Here is a 10,301-nt window from a genome sequence, read left to right as displayed (position 1 = left end):
ATTAAAACAAATATATTATGGAGTAGAATTTAATACTTGCATGAATTTTAAAGACAAAAGATCAAGAGCTGCAGGCTATATAATCCTTGATGTCAACATCAACAAATACATATAACAAAGCCATCAGGCTGGATTTTTCTCTGTTCTTTGCAGACATGTGACCTTGGCTGAAGGCTCTGTATGTGCTGTTTCTGACTCAGCAACAAGCATAAATGTCACTGGCTCCACAGGAAGGCACTTGCATCAAACATTTAGTAACTTCAGTAATTTTATTTATTCATTCATTCATTTATTAATTACATAATAAGTACAATGTCCAGCATGACCTTCTGAGAGAATAACATTTTCTCTACTTCATTATATAAATATATCCCATGGAGTGAGGGAAATATGGGGCACCATCAGTTTGTAATTGTGGGAAATTTTAAGTGTCAGATCAGGGAGCTTGACACAGGCTTAAAATGAAAGTCTCTTCTATGTATTTTGCTTTATCGATCTGAACTTCCCTCTAAGCCCTAATCACTGGGGTTGTGATTATTCTTACAAATTTAGGGGATGAAAAAGAAACTCCCCTTCTTGACGAGGAGGGTGACACAAATTTCACAGCCATCGTTAGTCCACTCCGGCGTCCAATTGGTTTTTGGAGGCACAAGAGGTTTTCCATGCTGGGCTTCTCCATTGAACCACTTCAGTTGTCATTAAATCTGGTGTCTGGGCAGCACCACTTTCACCAGTTTGGCCCTTGTCTCATTGAGCTCTTCTCCAATACTGTCTTCTTTTTTCTCCTTTATCTGTCTTTTTTTGTTGTTTTGATCTCAGACTCTGTGCACATCTCAAGCTGGAGGTTAAATCCCCTTCCCCTTTGTTTCAAATGTCAGTTAAACACTAGGGCATGTTCATCCATGCTGCTCCAGGATGTCCTCATTGTTTTCTAATAAAATATGTTCATTTTCCACGAAAATCTCCCAACCAGGGTCAGGGGAGGTATGGTTTCAATCACAATCCCTTTGGAGGGAAGAAGTGTCAACTGGCAGTTTTTCAAGTTGGTGAGACCGATGTTTATTTATCTTGGTAATCACACACAGATTAAAGCCGATTTTTTGACCCCCCCCCCCAAATTTTGTTGACTGGATAGCACATGAATTTTTAAAGACAAAAGGAGCTAAAGCAACAGAAATCGAGTGAATGAGGTTCTCTGGAATTAGCTTCTAAAAAGAAGCATATGACTTAGAGACCTCTACATACTCCCTTCAGCCCATGGCATAAAGGCCAAACTCTAGGAACAGTGTATGAGGCCCATTCTGACTTGGTTTTATTTTTTAATTTTTACCCTGTCCCTACTACACACCATAAGTTCTAACTCAGTACTTCTCAAGTGTGGTTTGAAGACCACCTGTGTCACTATTAAAAATGCAGATCCTTGGGTACTAATTAGACCTATGAAATCAGAATCTTTGGGGCAGGGCCCAGGAATTTGTATTTTTAACAAGCACCCCGGAGATTCTCACACTAAAACTGGAGAGTCATTCTTAGCTGTCTTGGTCTCCTCAACACATCTGTAACTTTCCAAATAATGAAGCATATCAGAGGTTGTGCTAGAAAATATCACCACCATCATCTAAAGAAGAGTTCCTCCCAAAGGGGAGGATCTGTTCTTCATCTAGAAGAAACTGTAAAAGTGTGGGAGGAAAGATGAATATAATTTCATTGGCTTAGGGTGGAAGGAGAGTCAAGCCTTAAAAACTCTCGCATGTGGAATAACCCAAATCCTTTCATGCCTCGTGTTCTTTTCTCATTTCTCAGCGTATGTTTGTACCCCAAATACATGTGAACTCTGGCAGTCTGGAGTGCCCTCTGCCTCCTACCTGTGGACTAAGAGCATGTTGTATACTGCAGAGCCCTATTCTTCCCAGTTAAGACCCAATGCAATGTTGCCTTCCTGCCCTGATTTGAAGTCATAGTGAATCGCTTCACTTGTCACTTTCTCATGTATTCTGGATAAAACTCAACTGTCCCTAACCTGTAAGTACACATGCAGTCATGTTAGTGATAATACCTGACCTTATTATCTTTCTTTAACGACTTATTTATCGTTTTTTTGCCCTGGGAGCTCCAGGGCTGTCTTCCTGTGTTCAAGAATGAGTCCACACACCCTGGTGCTGCGGCTGTCCAGCCACCAATTTCTCTCCATCGCCTCTCTCTCTCCACTTGAACTCAAAGCCGACAGCAAAATCCCTTCACACAGACCATCCGAACTCGAACCAGGTTGGCTGGCACAGTCTCAGTTTTCTCTCTAGATTGATAAGCTTGGGCTTTGCCACGTGTGTATCTTTTCGCAGAGACAGTGCTTTGCACTCCAGAGGTGCTAAATGGCTTGGGAACATAATTTTAAAACTGACAACTGGAATAAGCATCGGAGGAGGAAAGCCCGACCAGGGCTCGAGCTGAGCCGGCTGACACCACTGGGCGCTGAACCTGGCTCCAAGTTTCCTGGCAGCCACAGCCTAAAGGGGAACACCTGTTAGCCGGACACCCTTATTTTCTTTGTCAGACAGAAGAAGTAGGGCTGCCAGATGCTTTCCACAAAATCCTGCATGCACTCGATACATCTTACCATCAAGCTCAAATACCACCTTGCGAACCTGGGCGCCCAGCCACCCTTAAGGGATGGCAGGGGAGGGATCTGGAAAGGGACCTCCTGTTGTCCGCGGACTCTGGGCTCTGGGCAGTTTCGCTCAATTCCGAGCGCCCTGGCAACACTTGGGGCCAGGAGGCTGTCAGCCTTTTCCTTTCTGCCCACACTTGGGAAGGAGGAGGAGGTGGTCCTCGGTGGCCTTTCCATTCAGGCGGCCGGCTGTGCTCGAAAAGGGGAGCTGTGCGCGGACCCTGCCGCCGCCGCCCCCCGGAGGTCTGCTCTGGGCCCGCGCGGTCCCCGCTCACGACCTCTCCCGTGGGCCTCGGGCGAGGGCAGCCCCTGCAGCCGCTACGGCCACCGGGATCCAGGCCGGCCCCAGCCCGCCGTCTGAGGCCTCGAGTGAGGGCGGGGTCTCCGGTGGGGGCGGGGCTTAGGGCCGCGGGGCAGGCGGGGCCTTGCGGGGCGGCTCAAGGGGCGGTGCCTCCGGCAGGCGGGGTTTCGGCGCGGGGAGCTGGTGGCAACCGCCGCGGCGGCGGAGGGGAGGGGGAGAGGGAGGGGAAGAGCGGGGAGGGAGGGGAGGGAAGGGGGCGGCCGGCCGCGGGGAGGGAGTGAGTCACCTGACCGCTGCCCGCGCCGCCCGCCGGGCTCGCTCGCTGCCGTCAGTCGGGCCGCGCCGCGCCTCGGCTCTGGTGAGTGGCTCGGCGTTCCTCGCGTCCTTCCCGGGAGGGTCCGCGCGGCGGCGCGCGGTCCGGGCTGCCCGCCTGTGAGGGGCCGCCCGCGGGCAGGTCCGGGTAGGCGGGGAGGCGGGCGGCGGCCTTCTGGGCTGGGGGCGGCGGCGGCCCCTCTTCCTGGAAGTGGCCTCGGCCGCCGGAAGGGGCGACCTGCCTGCGCCCCGTGCTGCTAGTGCGCGGCCGGCGCTGTTGTTTACCGGCCCGCGCTGCGCTTTCCCCCGGGGCGGGCGCGGTGGGCGCGTTGGGGCGGGGGGCGGGGAAGCGTCCGGGGCCGCTGGGCGCCCACTCCGCCCACCTCCGCCTCTCAGTCGCCCGGGTCCGAGCCCGGCCCTCCCAGCCGCGGCCCGCCCGGACTGTGACACATCAGCACCGCCCGCGCGGCCGGCCCGGGCTCCGTATTGTCCTCCCACCACTCTCGACAGCCGCCGCGTCCCGCGAGCTGCTTGCCTCCGGTCAGCCTGGCCTGGGTGTCTGCGGCGCGTGGAGTCACGTTAAGAATGGCCGAGGTCGTGGCTGGAGCAGAAATGCCACCTTGCGGGGCTGGGTTGAGCCAAGATTGGTTTGGAGGACCGGACATCCCAGAGCTCCCTTTGTTGGAGTTTTGCCCACACGTTGTAACTAAGACTCCCACAGTGTGGTGAGGGTGGGTGCTGATTACCGAGACACCAGCTTTGTGCTTGTCTAATGGAACACGAGTGCCATTGCTTTCTCATTCTTGCGCGGCGGTTTTATGTCACTGAGTAGCATTGTGCGGAATGCCTTTGTGCAGTGAGCCTTCTGCGTTAAACTTGGGCTGATTAAGGTATAGTGTAGTAGTAATTGTGGAAGACGTGTGTGGGAAAAACAAGCTACTATGCGATGCTTGAAGGAACAAAGGCTGTTTTGTAGGGATGCTTATCTATTTGGAGAACTGTATCAGTGTTGGGACTGTTACCCATGGTGGATGCCACTACTGGGGCTTTGTTCGTATACTTTAACGCTCTTTATATCCGGAGGCTTTGCATTTAGAGCAGTCCAGAAAGATTGTGGGGCGGGGGTGGGACACTGGACGTGTTGGTGACAGAGCACTTGAGCTCTTCACATGGTCAAGCAGAGAAATGGGAAGAGGTAGGCTGGCTTCTTCCTGGTCTTGGGTAGTGGTGCAAGGGCTGGGCTGGGTTGGGCTTGAAGGCACTTGCCACTTCTGTCTTTGGCTAAAGAAGTTGGGGAGAAAAGGACTCTTGGTGAGTCAGCTTGGAGTGGGACGGCTTTGGTTTAGTGACTGCATCGCATGGTGTGTTATTGTTGTTTAACACGGCTGGGTCTAGTGGTTTACCATTGTTCAATATGTTGATTGGATAACAAGGTAGGATGACTCCTTAAAAAAGTTGGGTTGCTGAGTCATTCAGCCAGCCTGAGAGGTAATTAAGAACAGCTGGTGCAGATATGCTTATCACATGCCTCCACCATAAAAGGCCAAGGAGCGCTCAAGAGGGCTGAAGGGTTGTCTGTTTTGATACAGGTAATGAGTGGATGAAGTCCAAGAGCAGTCTTAGGAAGTGGCCAAGTGGTGCTGAGGTTGTGTTTAAACACAGAGTGGCCTCATGACCCACTGCCTGAGAATAAATTTGTGCTGGAGAGAGCTAAAACTGAGGAAGAAATTTACAGCTAGTTGTAATAACAGGATTGTCATAAAAATATTTACTACCTTTACTGTACTTAGTTTTCTGTTTCCCTCTTGTGGTTTTGTTGTTATGTGGTTTATACATTTCAAAAAGTGAACTTAATTTGTCCTTCATAAAAACTTCTTTATGAGAACACGGGAGACTTCCTCTTGGTTTTCATGGCCTTTGGCTTTTCTTGCATACAGTAGTAGTTTCTGATGGCAGAGAAAAGGGTAAGGAGAATTGGCAGGTCACATTGGGTCAAGTCTAGAAAGAGCTGATGAAAGGTAAACCATATGTGTATATATATGTTTCATTCTCTTAATTATGGTGCTAGAGTGTATTTACATCTTAGATCACTACTTCTTGCTTTAAAAATGACCCAAGCTCACCAGCCAGCCCCTATTGTTAACAAAGTTAGGAATGGAAAATGTGGAAGTGGGGGGGTGGGGACTGGCCCTTACCTGTGGTCAAAGAATGACTAATTCTTACTGATGGTAATTCACTTAAAACAATTTATAAATGGAAAAGGGTTAATTTTGTTCCTCTAAGTTTGGGACTATAGGAGATTAAAAATCATGAATTTTTTTATAGGTATTAGTGTCTCTGAGGTGGGGTGCCAGATGATTCATTTGGAAGAAAATATTAAAACTTTGGTTTTAAAATTTTAATTTTATGTAAAATAAGAAAGCTTCAAGATACAGATGAATAGTAGTACATACATGTTATATAATGTGGGTACCTGCTCCTCTTTTCCTGTTGGGGAACATAAAGAATTTGTAAACCACAGCCAGTAACATTTTTTCAGCAACTGGAGTATTTTTTTAAACTTCTGATTTCCTCTTAAGAGCTAGCATTCTTTCAAAATGTTCTTAATATTCATTTAATTTTTATTGCATATGTAGTTCTATTCTTTTTATGCCGTACTTTAAAGATTCGAAGCTTGAATGTAAATTTTTTACAGTGTTGATATCAGGAATGGAAATTAAAAAATAGAGCTGCTCTTTACATATGATACCATATATTTTGAATTTGGAGACAAGCCAGGTGGTTGGTTTGTTTAATGTATATGATCTGAAGTGTAGTAATATGGAAAAGGGTGCACTGGGAGCACCTGAAGATAATTTACACATTGGAGTATGACTTGTATATAACAAATTCTTTTAAAAGTTATTTTGTTCTGTTACTCCTTGAAGTCTTTTTTTTGTGGGGGGGGGCAAGTTTACATCTGCTTTAGTAAGGATTAATAAAGACTACATATTCAGCCAATCACTTGAGAAGTGGAATTTCCCCCCTTAGAAGAATGTGTGTATGTAGAAAATCAACTTCTAAGTATGCTAAGATTCAGTTAAATCTCATAGGCCATATGCCTTCTACACTCCTGTATTGTGAGAAATGATGTTTAGAATAATGATTGCAAAGTTCTGTAAAGTGACTAGTTGTCAGAAATTCTCTTCACAGTATAGATGTCTCCAAGACTTATGTTTTAGGAATCAGCTTCTTCCAATTTTCTGACTAATGCTCTGTTAATGGGAACATTGCTTTTACCTGAAAACTTGCATTTCATGAGGGTTCTGTTAAATGGAGGGTGTACTTTATGTGGTGGAATACATGACTTAAGAAATTTTCGATTTAAAAAAATATCCCCAATAATCTACCAAAGCCCAGGGTATGGGTAAATTGAGCACTCTTTACCAGAATCCAGGCCCCTTGAAGAGAGCAAGCATTTCAGAATTGCAGATAAAATATAGACTTATACCACCATGAAACCTGGACTTCTGGCTTACTCTGTGGATAGCATTAACAGAACTGAAGTTGGAGGTTTAGTCAATGTGCAGCTGACAGAGAAGCACTCAGCAGAGTGGTTCAGAGTGGGAGATCTGGAGCCAGACTGCCTCTGGTCAAGTTGTGGCTCTGTTACCCACTTTAAAGCCTTGGGCAAGTTGCTTCACCTAGGTGTGCCTCCTTTTCTCATCTGCAAAATGGGGATGATGATGATAGAATGTATATCCTAGAGACTATTTGGACATTAAATGCATTAGTATGTGTTAAGTGTTGGCTCCATCTTAAACATTAACACATGTTAGATGTTACTCTGTTTACAGTCAGGGAAGTGCTCAGTTACACAGCCACATTTTGCAGCTTCTTTGAACTGAATTGCAACCATTGATCACAAAGAAGACTGAAGAGAGCATGTGGGTGTGCAACACGTTGCTGCTACTGGAAAAACAACTCCAGTGAACATTCTCAAACACCCAACTTCTGAGGGCAAGGAACACAGAATATGGCTTTTTACTAAAAGGATCTAACCATCTCAGCAAATGCCTGGAGGTGCTCATCACCAGTTAATTGGAATTGGCTTTTGAAGAAATAAAAACACTTTCCATTCTGCATCTAGTCTATTCTGTATGTGATAGTTGAGGACTCTGGTCTGGCAGGTTTAGTAACCTGTTCACTCCATCCTTGCTTATTAATATCAGGGCAGACTCATTTCTTAGTTCTCACCCCCAGGCAGTTTTGGGGGAACATTTGGAAGGTAAATATACCTGCCAGTTACTTTTAAGTATTATATTTTCTTTAAATGACATGCCTATGCCAAGATAGAAAAATTAGCCATAGTAAACAATGGATATGTTTATCATATAGCTTCTTGTACCTGTAGGTCATTCAGAAAGGTTGTGTCAAACATTCTGACCATCCTTTAGGCTGGAGTGTGAGTTTCTTTTAATTTATTTATGTATTTATGTATGTATGTAATCTCAACACCCAACGTGGGGCTCGAACTCACAACGTGAAATCAAGAGTCACGTGCTCTTCCGACTGAGCCAGCCAGGCTCTCCAGAGTGTGAGTTTCTTGATGATGAAGATACATATCTTCTGTTTTATCTCCCATGGAACATTGAATGTGCCTTGGCTGTGTGTGTTCTGCAAACTTTTGGTTGCTGCACTGGTGGTATGGTATGGATTCATTTTGGTTCTGTGGTTTTCAAACTTGGGAATTTTTGAAAGAGTGAAGGGGAGAACATTATTTGCTGTACCTCTTAAGTTATATTAAATGTGTAAGTTGAAACTTTTGATCATTTAAAATTCTGCGGTTTCATTATTGGTATGAGTATTGGGGAAGCAGCTAGATTTAAGTCATTCTTTTAGTTCATCTCCTGAGATAGAAAGAAAATTTGTCTTGTGACTTCTTTTTCACCTTGTAATTGACTTAAAATTGAATTGAGCAAAATGTAATTTGGATTGTCCAGATGTTAGACCTCCTATGTACCTAATACTTTTCCTTCATATCCTCACTCCTCTAGAACAGATCCTTTGTTCTGTTTAGGATCAGGGACAGTTTAGAGAATATTAATAGGGTAATAAAAATTGCCCCAAAGCAAACATAAGAAATAGGAGTTGCCAGGATCTTGGTTGTTAATGACTGTTGTAGGAGCACAGTGGGCATGCTGTGAAGTTGGCAGGCTGCCGGTTCCTTTCTCAGTGCTGGCACAGTTTAGAAAATGTTACCTTAATGCAGTTGAACCTGTATGTAAATCATGTTCTTTTAAAAAATACTTTTCTTAATGTCTTAGGAAACTCATTCAAAAGAATATTTTTGTAATAAAGTTATTATTCCCAGCTTCTATCTGATGAAGGTATTTCCACTTTTTTTGTTATTTCTTAGATTGGGTCAGAGTTGTAGTGGACAGTTATACTCCATTTCCCCATCCCCCTTTGGAGCCTAGACATCCACAATATACTACCTGCATGGTAATAGACTAAATAGTTTGGTGAGGGCAATGTTTTGCCCCTCTCTGTTGCCTTTTTTCCCCATTGATCTTTTTACTGACTTGTCTGCTTTCAGGATTCCAAGGGGGAAGTGTTTTTGGCCTAAGAGGTGAACTCTTAGGGTCCTGTTGAAGAAATGGGGATATGCACCCCACTCAACTTCCCATTTACTGGTATCTTCATATGCCTAATGCCTTATTCCTCCTTTAAAGTGTGCCAGCATCTTTTGGAAGTCAGCTAAATCAGTGAAGGAAATTATCCATCAGAGAGTTTGTTATAAAACATGTCTATAAAAGATTTATTAGTCTTTGAATAAATTTATGAAGTTATAATTATTAGGTTGTCATTTTGGAGTAACTAGTTTTCAGTAGGATCAGTAATTTTATTAGTGTATATTTTGCACTTAAATATTATTTTTCAACAATGTAAAGTGGTTATCAAGTCTTGGCCCAAGACACTTTTCATTTTCAAAGAACCTAACGTTTCCTTATTGACTCTATTTTTCTGAGGAGTATTTCCAGCATGGCTCAGGGTTCTCCTACGGATAGGATTTATCCCTTAATTAGAAGGAGAAGAAAAATATCCATTGACTTCTTAAATCATTTTTTCCATGTTAGTAAAAGACTTTTGAAGTAGAAAAGCATTTTGCCCAGCCACATAGGGTTACATGCTTTCATTCCCAGCCTTTATCCAGAGAAATCAAAGGAAATGATAGATAGGGGTGAGTCTGTAGCTACTATAACTTGGCCTATTTAATGGTCTCTTTGTGGTAAGGGACTGTCACACTTCCTGTTCAAACTCTAGATACATTTCTTTGGGTTTTTAAAAAATGTGTTTGGCCTCTCCTGGCATGTCTGTTGTCATTGGCCTTGTTTGTTGTCTCTTCCCCACCCCAGGAGAGCTGGGACATCTTTTCCTCCCTGGAGCAGGTTGGTGGCAGTGCACACCGTGGCAGAAGAACTCAGACTAGCATTCCCTGCCTTTGCTTCTCAGGCCCTTGCCCTGTCCCTCCACTGAGTTAAATTTGAGCAGCTGTCTTATCTCCGGAGAGTAAAGCATAATTGTGTTTTTAAGTTTCAAGGTGCTTTGGTCTCTTATCTTCCTGTGCCTTCTGCTCCTCTCCCCAAACTTAAACACGAACACATAATCAGCTTTCGGTGTGTATAGATAGTAGGGTTGGTAAATTCATTTCAACATTTGTGGTATGCCTTTGTGTTAGGTATTGGGTTTACATTTGATTTATGAAACAAATATTTATGCCTTTATATGCCAGGAACTTCTGTAGATATTGGCAGTATAGAACTTTTTACAAAGTACTGTCTAATAGACAAACCATTGCTATAGCGTATGTTACTTGCTGTAATAGCAACATGTAAAATGTGCCTGGGAACCACAGAATGTAAGAAACTGAAGTTTTAGGAAATCAGGAAGGCCTTAGGAATGTCAGTGATGAATGCATAGTTGAGCAGAGGAAACAACTTGTTTTGACATCTCTTCTGAGAAGCTTAGCATTGAAGAAGA

General features: G+C 44.4%; 1 protein-coding gene across 1 annotated transcript in view; it reads left to right on the top strand.

The window, feature by feature from the left end:
* The first annotated feature begins 3,205 nt into the window (after positions 1 to 3,205).
* Positions 3,206 to 10,301, top strand: part of BACH1 (BTB domain and CNC homolog 1) — a 42,222-nt gene continuing 35,126 nt past the window's right edge. The window contains exon 1 of the mRNA XM_025872307.2: positions 3,206 to 3,324. The gene's annotated coding sequence lies outside the window, so the exon portion shown is untranslated. The remainder of the gene's footprint in view (positions 3,325 to 10,301) is intronic.

Source organism: Callorhinus ursinus, unplaced genomic scaffold (assembly GCF_003265705.2).
Source record: "Callorhinus ursinus isolate GAN/ISIS: 27379988/994484 unplaced genomic scaffold, GSC_fseal_2.0 scaffold1, whole genome shotgun sequence".
Taxonomy (NCBI): domain Eukaryota; kingdom Metazoa; phylum Chordata; class Mammalia; order Carnivora; family Otariidae; genus Callorhinus; species Callorhinus ursinus.
This window is presented reverse-complemented; position numbering and strand designations above follow the sequence as displayed.